At 35.8% G+C, this 15,553-nt stretch overlaps 1 protein-coding gene and 1 long non-coding RNA gene across 3 annotated transcripts in view; one reads left to right on the top strand and one right to left on the bottom strand.

Annotated features, from left to right (window-relative positions):
• LOC111427445 (rho guanine nucleotide exchange factor 10) overlaps window positions 1–15,553 on the top strand; it is a 70,369-nt gene that overhangs the window by 27,288 nt on the left and 27,528 nt on the right. The window lies entirely within an intron of this gene.
• LOC111427447 (uncharacterized) lies at window positions 6,362–9,449 on the bottom strand. Its single transcript, XR_011639604.1, has 3 exons — window positions 7,417–9,449; window positions 6,596–6,864; window positions 6,362–6,501 (listed from the first exon to the last, which is right to left on the bottom strand). It is a non-coding gene; the product is annotated as an uncharacterized lncRNA (long non-coding RNA).

Consider the following 15,553-nt stretch of genomic DNA (forward strand, 5'->3'; position numbering starts at 1 on the left):
TTATGTTGAGGTCAAAATTTTGACATTATGATCGTGATTATCTTCACCTTTATCATCACTCTTCTTTTGTAACACTTTTGTTATCTTAAGTTATGTCTTATTTCAGTTAAAATTCAAACGCAAATTCTTTTTCTTCTTTATCATTTCCCCTAGATGCCATCACAGCGTTGGGGTGTTGTTGGGATCACTTCCTGCACACTTCCTCCTCTCTTGCGCACTCCATCCTCCCATTTTATCATTGGCCTGCCTCTCCTTCGTTTTCTAACTATTCCCAATTCCCATTACTCTTCTGGAAATTCTCTCTTCAGGCATTCTGACTAGGTGTCGATACTAGCTGAGCTGTTAGTTTTTTATTTCAGTTACCAGCTATATTTGTTCTAAATCGTCTCTTGTAGTTTTGTTTCTAATTCGATCCATCCTTGTTTTTCCCACAAACTGTTTTAAAAATGGTTGGTTATTAAAGCAAACGCAAATTCAATCAAAATTAGTCTTTAAAAATGATACAAAGATAACATATACAAAGATTTTACAAACATTCCCTACTTTAAAAGAGTTTTATCTAATGCAGAAACCCAGGAAGCGAGACCTTTCTGAAGAAACAGAAAGCGACGCGCGATCACTATCTCCAACCGGTCGTAGCTTGAAGCTGATTCGCATCTTGAAGTGAAATTGCGACCTTTCTTTAAAGCCGTAGTGTGAAACGTTCAATTTCAGTGGAAGCTAACATTAAAGATCAAACAATTTAAGAAGCTAACGGGAAATTGGTTGTGAAGAAGGTGATACAGTTTTTCATTTGTCGATAAATTCTTTTTTTATAAAAAGAGAGATATAAAAGCGATTAAAGGAGTTATAAGAAATGTTATAAAGTGGTTGTTACTTAATGTAGAGAAGCTACGAGTTGGTATTAAAATTCAAAACAGTGTCGAGCACACAACGGGTGGCCAACCAGTTCCTCTTCGAGTCCACTTAAATAATTATCTATATTTAATTTGTATTTTCTCGTTATAAATCGCCGTCATTAACCAGAAACAGGACGCGCTCGACGTAACAAGCTTGAGATCGCTATCTGGCCCGTCTGCGCGACTTCAAATGGTCCCCCATTAGCGTTCACAGACAAAATCATAGTCAATTCGACGCCTGAAAAACGCGTTGAAACGGCTGCATTATCATAGAAATAGTTCCAGCGCGATAAATACGCTATTACCCGTTCGCGACGCGATTTATTGCGCCCTCATTAATTTGTTTTTTTAATCCTGAATAGAAGAAACCAACCGTCAATCCAACCAGTGGAAGCCTCTACTAATGGCCCCATCTGGTCTACGCGTAACCGGCGGCGCTCAAAGGTAAAATTGAAAATAAAAAAGGGGCGACGGCCTTAGATCGATAACGAAATTAACAAGCGTGAATCACGAATCAATTTTTGTAATGGTGCGCTCCGATAGATCGAACATACGTTCTTTATCGAACGCACGTCAACTTTTCGTTCCTTCCTTTTCTGTACACCTATCCCAGGTTTTTTTAATAGTTACTTTGGCCTCGTAGCTGAACGTACGTAAAGATCTATGGCACCTTCTGACATGATAAACAACATTTATACCGAGTATGAATGTTGTGATTGCTAAGAAACCAGCTCGGCATTCCTTCTTTTTTTAATGATTAAAAATAGCATTTTATATGTTACTGTACATCAACGGATTAAAATTCAACTTAAATTGGAATCAAGCAGAAATTTATTCAGTCATTTTTTGTATAGTAAACAAATTGGAGCAAACGATCGAGGAACAACGAAGCGGGACAATATTTCAAAACGCGAACACGGGCACTGTGTCCCGGTACAAAAACAAATTCGAGGAATGAGTTCCGAATTGAGTACAATTTGTCCGAATGACAGAGCAAAATTCACGTTACGAGAAAAAAATCGTCGTTTATAGCTTATACTGTCCCGAAACAAGCTAAAACGGGACAAGTTCCGCCTCGATAAAGCGTTTAAAACGCGCCCGCCAGCAACGTCAGCTTTCTAAAACTTTTTAATATCGTCCCCGATGTTTGAACGGACAACTTTAACGTGGCCACGACAAAATAAGTTTGCGCAATATATCGACTGTCAATACGGACCTTGTTGGTTTTGTGGAATTGTTATCGCACACACCAAACATCAGGTGTGCGAAAACGGTGTTTACTTTTTCTCGAAAAATTCGACATGAGAACTTATTTTAAGATACAGAATCAGAACCTAAAGGTTGCATCATTTTTTATGCGAACTAAGAAAGTACAGGGCCGGAGTGAGGCGTAAAGGATTTCATTAGAAACTTGCGCCTTCCTGAGTGATATATTAGACGAGCGCGTGGCAAGGGGGTGAGACGAACTTTTGTCACATAAGCACTCGTTGTAAATTAAGCCCCAACCGGAAACGGGAGCTTTAACCCCCCTGAGGCATTCTCTTGTATTACCAACGAAGTCGGTAGGTCTGTCACGACTCGAGCGTTATTAAAATTCATAAATCAAAGGCGCCGACCCATGTACCGATCGCATGCAAAGCTCGTGAAATATTAACATCTTGTCGAGATGTAGTAACTTGTAATGAAATATTAGTGACGGGCCAACGCGCTCGGTACGGATCTGGGTATGTGTAATTTAACTGTTAACGTGCCTTAGGACAAGAAATCTACGTACGTGCATATTTAATATAGGAACATTTAATGATATACTGTTTAAATTTACGATTATGTAATCGTAATTACTTATTCCTTAATGTTACTTGAGTTACTGATAACATATTTGATTTAAGACTATAATTACTTTTTTTTGTATAAATAAATATGAAATTTACTTAATATTACTTAAAAGTTATTAGAATATTTAAAAAATATTTAATCTCCACATATTTCAGTCCGCACCAAAATATTTTATTGCACGACAATGGAAGCCTTCGAGGAAAACGTTTATGGCTCTATATACATGGTTTAAATACTATTTCCAATGTTCAAACTATATTTAAGCCTTTTTCGTTCTATTTGCATTTCTTCATGAAAATATACCAACAGTTTCTCATAGTCCGTGGGTATTCCTTGTAAATCAGGAAAACAAGAGGTAAAGATTTGGGCATCTTGTGTCCTAAAAAGTATTCATGGAGAGCTTAACAATTGATAAGGAGTATTTCCTATATGTTTTTCATTTATTATTCTTGCAGAAATCTTATTAGCTATTTAAAAAGTCTAAATAAAGCTAAAAATTTACCAAAAGAAGATGCCATAATCACACTAGGAGACTGTAGTACGAAACTTGGAAAAGAGCCAATATTTAGAGATAACGTTGGGAAACACAGATTATATGAAATCACAAACAACAACGGGCATCGACTAATACAATATGCTGCTATAAACAAATTTGTTGTTGTCAGTACTGGGTTTGACAGAAAAATATTCTAAAACGAATTTGGAGAATACCAGGAAGCAAAGACATTAACCAAATAGACCACATACAGAGATGGCCAACAGACGCAGAATATGTAAGAACGCTATGGGGAGCTAACACAAATTCTGACCATTTTTGACAATCGAACACAGAAAAGCTCAATGGCTCCAACATCAAATATAGAAATTCAGATTTTTTGGAAAAACTGTTCTATTCACAGAAACTATATGTATGAGGAAAGACAAATGCGGAGCTGCACACAAGCTGTGACCAATAGCAAAGCATTGTGATTGGTGGTAGATCTGTGATGATGTGGTGGACGGTGTCAGCTACTAAACTGGAATCGTTGCACAAAAAGCAGGACGTTGGTTGCTGACTAATCGTAAGTTATACGCAAGCAGGGAACAGTATTGAGCATCAAATTTACTAGTTGACTGGAATTTTCAATCTGTAAGCGGATTGTACAAAAATTTTACTAGGATGCACCTCACTGATTTTGTGTTTTTATTGTCATCCATTGACATTGAGCAGAAAATTGCGAAACGAGATACCACATTTCGGAAGGCAATTCTTGCTTAAGAAAGGCTGACTCTACGGTATCTGGCTACTGGCGATTCTTATTCTAGTCTTCAATACTTACATAAAATATCAAAGCAAGCAATAAGATTTTCATTTTCTCCCTCTTGAGGGCTGCTAAACAGTAGTCCATTTTCTTTTTGTATTCATTAATGGTCCTACCCATTTGTGTTACAATTTCCTCTCACGCACTGATACGCAACAAATGTATACCTTAAGACTTACAAAGCAGATTTCTTGGTCTTGTCGATGAACTCTATATTCCAGAACTATTTGTGGAACTACTTAGATAGCAAAGTTCGGAACCTTGCTGGAAAAATGGATGTGATTTCGGCTTTTCCTGGTTTTTATTGAAAACCGACTTATAATTGTTATAAAAACCATTTATTTAGACCAATATTTTATTGGATTATCTAAAGTTTCATGTAAGAACTGATCAACAACCGCAAACACCTTCGAATGTAAAAGGCAGAACTCCAATTAATTCTGTAATTTTTATGTAATCATTGAATTTCTATTCTATTTAATTTTAATATATGATGTTGAACACAGATCATATTCAAAAATGTTACAATTATGATGTGGAAATAAAAACGAGAGATTAAATATCAATTTATTTTTGTTTTTAAGACGTAAAATAATTTGCTTGCATTAATTCTCTTCACCTGTCCTTGTATTTTTCCTAACTATATTCAAGCGGATTTTATCACATAATAACCATCTTGGTGCGAAGAAAGAGCCCCTAACGTCTTCGTAGCAATTACCGTCTTATCTAGTGTAGGTCGCCCTTCGCCAACTTCGCCTCGACTAGTAGTAATAAGTCGAAATTGCGGTTCAGCGACGCGTTACTGTCCGTCCGGAGGGGCTCATTATTCGGCCTCCAAAGGTGTAATTTCGACCAGTTCCCATACACGTTTCGACGCCACGGACTTTAATATTCAATTAATCTCAACGACGAGGACGTCGCGGGGTGGGTTGTGAAGGAACGAATGGCGGATGAATCGCGCTCGGGGTTTGCCGTCTGTATGCAAATTTCGATTCGTACGAATGCCCGATTTGGCCGAGAGTCTGCTGGTTAGAGTTGTCGCGCGTCTACCTCTTCTCTTCGCCACTATAAATACCCGAGGGACCTCGTCGTCGGCGGTTTCTTTTAACGAGATTTGCCCTCCCGTATTTCCCGCCGGGAAGCGCCAGTTTTCAAGTCACCAACAAGCGACGAAAAATATTTTCCGTGACAAATTTCGTTACGATGATAAATTCTTTTTTTTTTTATTTTAATTCTTTTTTTTGTTGGTTAAGCATTCTTTAGTGTTACAAGCGGAAATTCACGCTAGATAAATTGCGGCGCACACATCCGGAGAATCCTCTACATCCAAACATAGAAGCTTTGCCCTAAATCATTCAAGAGGACCACCCCTGAAACGACGCCAGAACGGTCGCTTGTCGCGACGCGAAACGCGTGAAATACGAGCACTTTTTGAAGTCTTCGAGGCGTCTCCGAAGAGGAGTCGGTTGCGGCCTCCTCTAATTTGTCGGAACGACTCGCGGCCTGGGGCCTTCTAAAATTAATGGTTCCAATGGACAATAAAATTATCCGAATCGTAGGCGGGGCAATTTCATGAGACCCCCTTTGACTTGTTGTGATCACCCTCATAATAAATGACATAAATTTTATTTGTTAGAAAAAACAGGATCTATCTTTAAACATCTTCAATTTAATATTATTATCACGAAGCTTTCTTTATATTATACCATATTGTTAACTATGACGTTTTCTTCATAAAGTATCTTGGTCTAATAATCTTGGTTATACTGTTTAGTTTTATTTTTCAATGGAAGCTTTTACAAAAATTTTACAAACAATGTTTCAAGATTCAGATTTTTCGATTGTTTTGAAACATTTACAGAAAAAAAAGATGATGTTATTAAAAAATCTGGTTTAAATGAAATTAAAAATGCCGAAGAAAAATATTGAGTACATAATGATTGATCGTAAAAAGAAAACTGGTTATAAAAGAACATAAAAGAATTGAAGATATACTAAAGATGTATTGTTCTTTCTTGAGCCCATCGAAATAGGTGTCCATTAACCAATATCAATTGTGCACGAGTCAACGTCAGCTAATAAGGCCTTTTCTTTCACCGAAGTCTTTTATAAAGGATCTTCAATCATGTGCCAATCGGAGTTATTGCCTTTCAACTTACCACGCCGACGATTTTTGAAGAAACAGAAAGATTATTTATTTAATTTTTTCTTAAACACATTAAATTGTATTTCTGCGAATTGCGTAGTTGTTAAAAGTTGGTAGATGGTGTTTAAATGATTGATATCGTTTTATTTTGTTGCTAGATATTGTAATAATATTGGGTTCCACTCATAATTTTATTAATTAATTAATAAACAATAATTTTGTTATAAGAAATAATTACAATAAAGAGGAAATAATGACATTCCGTAGAAAAATCCTTGTAAATCGAGAGCCTAGAGAGTTTATTAGTACTTCTTCAAATCTAAAAAATAGATAAATACAATTCAATCAGATAAAAACAACAATAAAATCAGTTAATAAAGAAAAATAAATAATATAAATAAAGAACAACTCACGTATTGATATCCAAGTTGATATACCGAGGATAGTTAAAGCTGATCGTTGAAAAATTTCATAAAAGTTTGTTATAGTTCTCATTGATTTCGTCGTTATTTGTAAAAATGTTTTAATCAATGATAAATCCGTTCGTATTTCCGTCGTAGATTAAGAAATATTCTTGTATTTAGTTAAAAAAAAGAGGCCACCAAAAAAAAACGAAACATAACCTCCAAATCCAAAGTATTCAATTTATGGGTGATTACAGCCAAAAAACTTCTTAAAATACCTAAAAACATAAAGCTTATAATGAATTACATCAGATTCAAGTGATTTTAATCAGTGTAAAACCGAAATGTTGAAAATTAAAAATGTGAAGATTTTGAAAGAAACGGAATATAAATTTTGGAATTAAAGAAGAATTAATGTGAAAAATTGTGCCAAAGGGGAATGAAATAATTCAGAGTATTCAGACATTGAAGGATTTCAATAAATATAGTTTATTTAAAAAGTAATTTTTGAAAATTTGGAAGAAAAACCAAATGTCAATAAGAGATGGCGCTCAGAAATACAAATTTTTTACACTTTTTCTTGTGGTATCAAAGAGGGCGATGGACAAAAAAGAGAAGTTTTTGTCGATTTTTGCCGAAAAAAGGGTGAAAAATGAATAACGAGGACGCGAAAATTCGCTTCCTGATCATCATTGAGTAAACATCTATTTCGAAACGCTCGTGAAATCCTACGAAGATAAATTTCTGAAGAAAAAACATAACCAAAGAAATTCACAATTGAGGGAGAAGAAAAGAAGCTAAAATGAATTAAGAAGAGTACGATAACCAACCTGGGAAAGAAGACATCGGAATAGTTTTTCCGGAAAGCCACCAAGGGGGTACCAGCACATTCCACCAAGGGGGAAAAAGAAGCAGTTCAAACCAGGGAGGAATCAAGATTTCAATCAATTCCACCATCATCTGTAAAACCAAAGAAGTTAAGATTTTTTTTTTATTTTCGATATACCATTTCTAAAAAAATAACTCACTTACCTCGTGTGTAATCCAGAGCGAATCAAAATCAATTATTTCAGATCACTTTGATTATTTCAATTATCAGAATCAATTTATTTAAGAAGTTTTAGAGCTGAAAGTTATAGATTAACTTAAATGTTTTTTTTTTTTTAAACATGAGCAACTGTGTTTCGTTTACATGAGCCCTAGAAAACAAACCCTGAGATCGTTTACTTTCGTTATTTTTTTTTGTAGAGTCTCGTGTTAGATATTTTTTTTTCGATTCAATAATTTTTTTTTTGTAAAGTATTTTTATTCATTTTCGAAAGACGAATACACATATCACAATATCTAATTTAAAGTCACTTAACCTGACTTTATCGCTATTAAGAGTAAAACGCATCTCGGTGCAGGTCACGTCACGGTTCCCATGCGTTCACGACGTTCAAGTCGTAATTGATATATGGCTTCCTCTTGCTATCTCCCATCCCGAGTATAGAAATTATTAAATTGCACCGTTTCTCTTCACCCTCACCACAACCGACGAGTTATATATCCCCGGATCCAATTACCATTGCGCACTTTTTAACTTATAAACGTTCAAAATGATAGATTTAAACTTTAAATAGAGTGCAATTTAAAAGCTATTAAAGAGCTAATAAAAATCAATATAAAAGGTTTTGAGGTTCGATTGGATTTTTATAAGTGGTGCTTTTCAAACGCCTCTTTCCTGTATTTATTCGAACGGATAGGATCAGATCGGTTCGTATACACACATACAAGAGGGAAGAGTTTCGATAAATAATGCAACAGAGAATCGGAGACCCAGAGATTCGACATTTTATTGCGGCGCTCCAAGTTCGTGATTGCAGGGCTACTTTTCGTGTCCCAGCACCGGGTTGTGACCGCAAACTACGGTTCCACACATGGTGCGCCGTACGATACCCTTTTTAGAAGATCGCGGTTCGGCGTAAAACGAAACGGAACGCGAGAATGCGCTAAGAACGAACCCAGATGAAAAGATATCCGGTACTCTCAAGAACTACAGAAAAAGATGAATCACCGTTAGCTTTCAATGGAGTATACAGAGTTTATTCCTAAATCTATTTCCCTCTGAATTCATCGCATCGAAATACCTATACATACATACTATAAAGGTTCATGAAAGGAATTCCGTCAAATACAAATCAATACACTTATACAGAAATAGATATACATTATTACCGCGGTAATACATGATTATTGTGGATCGTTACAGTTATTACTGTTATATATACAGGTGAATAACCCTTTGAAACTTAACATTTATGTAGTAGCGGTTATAATCATCGTTTTACACAAAGAGGCGACTCAATATATTTTTAATGGTTTCGGTTTATGCGATTCATTACTAATTCGTTCAAACGATGTTTATTACTATAATTATTATTATTACATTGAAAATCTGCCAATAAACCAAATTGTGCATATAGTTAATTGGACGGACGAGTGGCTAATTAAAATTACCTGAGCGGGCGTTGCGAGTACAAACTTCAAAGGGAGAACCCCTTTCGGCGCTAATTCATATCGCGCTCATTACGGAGCTCGTTACGAAGGGGTTAAATGCCTCAAGGGAGCACCTGTCAACCCCTTCGACTATAATAAGCCGCGTATCAATTAGAACTACCCCGTCTACTTCCACCAGAGATCCAATACACACTCTCAAAGCTACTTCGCTCGTCATACTTCATCAAGAACATAGACAATACACAATACACGGATATCGCCCTTCAACATAACGTAGGAAACTCTTTTATTTTTGTTTTTAATCAATAAAATTTATTAAAAACAACAATAATATATATAATTTATTTATGTGAACAACAAGAGAATGTCTGAACTGATTTCGATGAACAATATCTTATTCGAAAACTTAATTCTTATTCAATATGAATGTGGAAATGCCTTATTCGACATCTCTTTCGAATTCCACTAAAACGCCAAATATTACGAAGGTACACGAAATTAACACAAAAATGGCCATTTTTATGTGGTCATAACTTGTAAACGATGTACTCGATTATCATGATCTATACGTCACTCGATTCGCCATAGCTTCTTCTATGGTAATTATAAAATGCCCGATCTAAATTCTTTCCCATTAACCTTGTACAGCCCTTAAAATAACACTGTGTTCGGTGTTTATACACATATAGAGCTCGGATTCGGAACGTTTTAGAAAAAAATTTTTAATATAAAAGTTGTAGCAAACTTGATTCTTAACAATATTGTTCTTTTGCAGTTTTGCTCTCAGATGCATAAATATCGAGAAAAGCTCGAATAGGTGAAAATTAAATGAAATCGAATTTTTGCATCTTGTTATTGGTTGAGCACGAGATTTGGAACGTTTTAGAAAAAAAAATTTAGTTTAAAAGTTGTAGTAAATTTTATTCTTAACAATCTTGCTCTTTTATACTTTTGCTCTGAGATGTATAAATAGCGAGAAAACCTCGAAAAAAGTGAAAATTAAATGAAATCGTGGTTTTACATCTTGTTGTTGAAAGTGAACAGGATTCGGAACGTTTTAGAGAGACAGTTTTAGTTTAAAAGTTACAGCAAATTTTATTGTCAACAATATTGCTCTTTTCCACTTTTGCTCTCAGATGTATAAATACCGAGAAATGTTCGAAAAAGTAAGAATTAGATGAAATCACAGTTTTACATTTTGTTGTTGGTAGAGCACGGGATTGAAAGCATTTTAGAAAAAAAGTTTTAATTTAAAAGATGTAGTAAATTTTATTCTTAACAATATTGCTCCTTTACACTTTTACTCTCAGATGCATAAATATCGAGAAAAGCTCGAATAGGTGAAAATTAAATGAAATCGTAGTTTTACATCATGTGGTGTCGTTTTAAGGGCTGCGGAATGGTAACGGCAAAGAATTGAAATCGGGCATTTTGTGATTTCGATAAAAGAAACTGTGGCGTATCGAATGACCTATATAACTTGACAATCGAGTACATAGTTTACCAGTTATGGCCACTTGAAAGAAGTGTTTTTTGTGTTATTTACAATATTTCGGAGTTTTAGCGAAATTCGAAATATCGAATCGGAATTTTATTTCCTCTTTTATATTGACCAAGGATTAAGCTTCCGAATGAAATATAGTTCGTCAAAATAGATTGAAAGCTTCTCATGTTATGATCAAAATTCTATCTAACTGGGCCCCAGCCCTGAAAACTATCTTCTCATATGGTGTTTAATTTTAAGAAAAATTATTTTTCATTCTAAGACATTGTTCCATTTAAAATGCGACTACAACCACTTGAAGAGATGTTACGGCTGAGATAATCCGTTCTCACGATTTGAGCACTCCACACAACCGGCTCTTTTCTTCTTCTTGTGTCGTCGTGGTCGTGCCGTTCAGGGGGGCTCATTCGAAAAATGCCAAGAGACGCGTAATGGCTTCGCGATGTAGATACTAATTGTTTCATTCATTTTCATGAGGTGGCTCGACGTTCGGACAAACCGATCCCGACAATCGTCCGATGCATATTCATTGACGCCCGAGACGCGCTGTCGTTGTAGCCACGAATTCCGAATTTTTCTCCACCCTGTGCAATTAAAAACTTTTTTCATTCGACTCAAACTCCCAAACGGGGATAATAAAACAGTCTAAGAAAAAAGGAATTGGACGCAAAAAGATGTTCAAAAATAAATGTACATTTAAAAACATTATTTTTTTTGAAACTTTAAAAGAATCCTTACTTAATGGTAATCCTTTTGGAAAACGAGGGCGAAGCGGGGTCCGTATGGTTTCTTCGAGGCCTCGTTGTGCAATTTAAGAGTGGAATTTACACCGGGTGCATGCCCTGAACGATATTTCTCTCTATCGAGCACCGTCTAGCGGGGGGCGATTCGCGAAATTGATGCGATCGCTGTCCGACGGCCGTTTTCCAAGAAGACCAATTTACATTCCGTCTCGTCGAAAGCACCCTAACCTACGACATACGCTTTTCGCCTCCCCTCCGAGCCGAGATTGATGCCGATACCCGAATTTCTGTCCTCCGAAACCCTCATCTTTCTCTAATAATGGCCATCGTAAATATTTTACGTCCTATTCACGTTCTAAATCATCGTGTATTTTTTGAATCATCGTGACAAACGAAAACGGAATCTTGTTTTCGAATTGGTTCAAATAAATCATAACTTTTCCCGTCGATTCATATTAAGGTGTGGTTCAAAAATTTTCAAGATGTTGCATATTAGGTTGGCATTACCAACCAGTGTGAAGTAGGACATAAAGATGAAGAATGACAAGCTAAGTCAAGTGATAACGAACACTGTAAAATAAAATAATTCTAGTTTTGTTCAATAAAGTAGTAGTGAAAATCCTGACTTTTATTGACAGAACACAACATGCCGCAGTCAATAAACTTGAATCAATATTAATACAAGTACGCAGTAAAAAGTAGACGTAAAAAGCAAAAAGGAGCGATCATAACCTTAAAGTTGCTAAAAATGAGGGTGCTCGTGTTCCCGCTCAATTGTCGTTCGAAGAAAATGTAGTGGAGAATTTCAAAAAGTTTAAACAAAATTTTGAAATATACATGGCAGCAATAGAAAAAGATAAGAAAACTGATGCTACAAAAGTAGTAATCCTTTTGAATGCTATTGGAGAGGTAGGAGTGGACATTTACAATAATTTCACGTTGTCTGATGAAAATAAGAAGAAATACGATATTAACAGAGCAAAATCTTTAAATATTAAAATTAATAAGAATAAAATACAGTTCAAGGTTAACATGGTAAAGTACTTGGGACATATATTTAGTAGGGAGGGTATGAGGCCAGACCCATCTAAAATTAAAACTATAGTAGAGTTCAAGGCGGCAAGTAATAGAAAAGAATTACAAAGGGTACTAGGCATGATTAATTATCCCAGAGTATTAATTTATACCAAACATGCCTGAGTTGACAGCATCGATAAGACAAATTAAAAGACAAAATTATGTTTCAATGGTTAAGCTGCCATGATGAAGTTTTTAACAAAATAAAACAAATTCTATGTGAAGTTACGGTGTTAGCTAATTTTGATGAAAAGATTACGCCAATAATTCAAATGATGCATCCCGAGATGGTATTGGGTGTGTATTATTGCAGAACGGCAAGCCAATGGCCGTTAATAAACACAGAGTAATAGTACCAAAGAAGTTACGGTCAGAGATGTTACATATTTTGCATGAAGGACATTTTGACGTAACTAAAATTAAGCTGAGAGCTAAAGAAGTAATGTTTTGACCTCAGATGTACGAGCAAATAAATGACATGATACGTAAATGCACAGTATGTGAGAAATATAGACTCTCGAATACACGAGAACCATTATTTACCCATGAATTACCTAAATACACCTACCAAAAAATAGCAATGGATATTTTAATCATTACTTCAGTTACAATTATAATAGCATCTGGTGATGTAATAACACAAACAGTAATAATACCTTTTCATGATTTTTGCCAACAAGAAATTTGGTCAAAACACACACACACAGATACATAGTTACCGATTTTCGTCCATTTCGCTAATAAACGGTAATTGCGGTCCGTCCGTGTTCGGCCGGCTAAATTTAACGTTCCATTAGGCGAACGTGCGGATTTTAATTTGTTGCACGCGGACCGAGGGCCTTTATGAGCGCGTGCAACCCCCGTTAACGACTTCTTGATGCGGAATGGAGCGGTAATTGGATTTCTGGGGTAATTTCGCAGCGACAATGAACGCGCGCTCAGAACAACGCCCCCAAGTTCTTCGAAATAACAGTCATTAAGCCGCGACGCCGACGGCTCGGATGTTGCGCTTTAATAGCTTTTTAAATTTCACGGAAACGCACGGATTATTATTTACTTTTAACTAATATACAAGATAAATCATAGTTGGTTTACTTAACTAACTTAATTGCATTAATATTACAATCTAGTATGAAAATTAAATTTTGCTTAAACTTTTTTTACCGTTATCTCTTGTAGTTGTAGGAGTTGTAAGGAATTTCAATCTGAAAATAGCTGTCCCCGGGTAATAAAAAAAATCCTTATACCGCATAGTTTCGACCTCGAGAAAGCAAAAGACTATATTTACCCGGCTCTAACTCAACCGAACTGAGCGCTTGAAGATTTATCTTTCTCGCGCCGTTAATATCAACACAATAAACGCAGAGGCGTTCGCATAAATTTCTCGGAAAGTCGGGTATTAAGTGCGTCACTTAGCGGCTATCTTAATGGGTGGGGCTTTATCAACGAGGAGACAATAGCCTTGATTCTAGGAAAGCACTTGCGGACGGATGTGCAAAGCACAGTATCAAAACTACCTTGTCCAAACAAAAAATTCTTAATCATATCACAATATTTATTATAATGTTATATTTATTAACATTCCACACAAAGCTTAATGATTACTCTCTCTTGGACAATACTGAAAGCTTTAAGCCTGTGATTGCCATATTGTCTCAATCGCAGATTGCATCGGACGAAATACCACTTTCTATGTTTTTGATTGCAACGCCTCGGCCACAAGCGACCTCAGCTTTACACATTTAGCCGAGGTCATTTGCAGCCAAGACATAACAATGTATTGGGCAGCTTCGAGTATATATCACTTTACTTGCAACGTCTCAAGCGGAGATGACCAAGGGCGAAATACTAGTTTTTACGTATTTAGTTCTGCCGAGGTCGCTTGCCGCCGAGGCGCTACTTTATTTGTTAACAAAATTTTAGGTAGATATGGTATTAAGTAAGCTAGCGGCCCCGACTTAATTAAACGCAATTCATACATTGTGCTTAATACATTTAGCCGAGGTTTGGCAATTTTTTATCAGTTTCGAGTGGATATGACCACTTGCATCGTCTTAATCATAATACAAAAAATACATCCAATTTTGGGTAAATATGGCATTACCAATACACTAGAATTTTTACATTGAAACATTGATTTTATACTTCTAATTCAATCGTAATTATTCGAATACACATGACATAGAAATTGCGTCCAAGTAGTTTTGTCGACACAGCATCCAACTCAAGTGTCCCTAATTGATCATACGCAAACTTTCAATCTCAAATCTCATCGTGATGACGAGGCGACTCAGAACCCCACAGAAACTCATTAAACCAATTGATCGCTTTTAACTACTACCACGCCACTCTCTCTTAACAGCATAACTCTTATATGACATCATTTCGATGTTAGTGTAAATAACTAAACGTGAAAGTTGAACGAAATTTTATTATTATCGTTGTTTGTTTCCCCCCGTTCCGTTTGAAATTGACCGAATCGCGGTACAGTTCATGTAGTTTACACGTAATATCGATTACATTATGCACGTAACTACGTGGTGCATGCATATATACGCGGTTGAGGCGGTAAAATATTCATACTGACGCAGGACGTCGTTTTGCTATTACGTTGTGCTTTGATATGCGAGCTGCGTTCTGTATCGTAATAATTCCAAGTTTATCTGGTGACATACTGACCTAAAACTGTCTAAAGGCATAAAGAGATAATCGACACATATTTTTCTCTTTCCAAATATAATTTATTTAATATCTTATCAAAACATTTTTTTTTCTTAGTTATTTTAATAGGGTGAATTCAGCGCCATCTCTGAACCAGTTTTAAAATCTTCCTTTACTTGAAAGTTTCGTTAGATGGCGTTAGCTGCTTAAGCGAAGGAATTCTATTTGATAGAATTGTTGCCTATCTGGTAGGGATTAACATTTTTTTTTAACATTCCTAAATTATTTTACCATTATGACTCATTACGCCTACAAATTTTTACATATTTGTGATCTATGAATCATTTTCAAGGTTTCATTTAGTTTCCTCAAAATAAATTTTAAAGATTGTCCTCAACCGGGGTGATGTAATTGAGTCCGATGAGAAATATTGTTTTTGTCTTAGATTGGCACAAGATCGCTGAAGATTGATGTGTGTATAAG

This window comes from Onthophagus taurus, chromosome 2, assembly GCF_036711975.1.
Source record: "Onthophagus taurus isolate NC chromosome 2, IU_Otau_3.0, whole genome shotgun sequence".
NCBI classification, from domain to species: domain Eukaryota; kingdom Metazoa; phylum Arthropoda; class Insecta; order Coleoptera; family Scarabaeidae; genus Onthophagus; species Onthophagus taurus.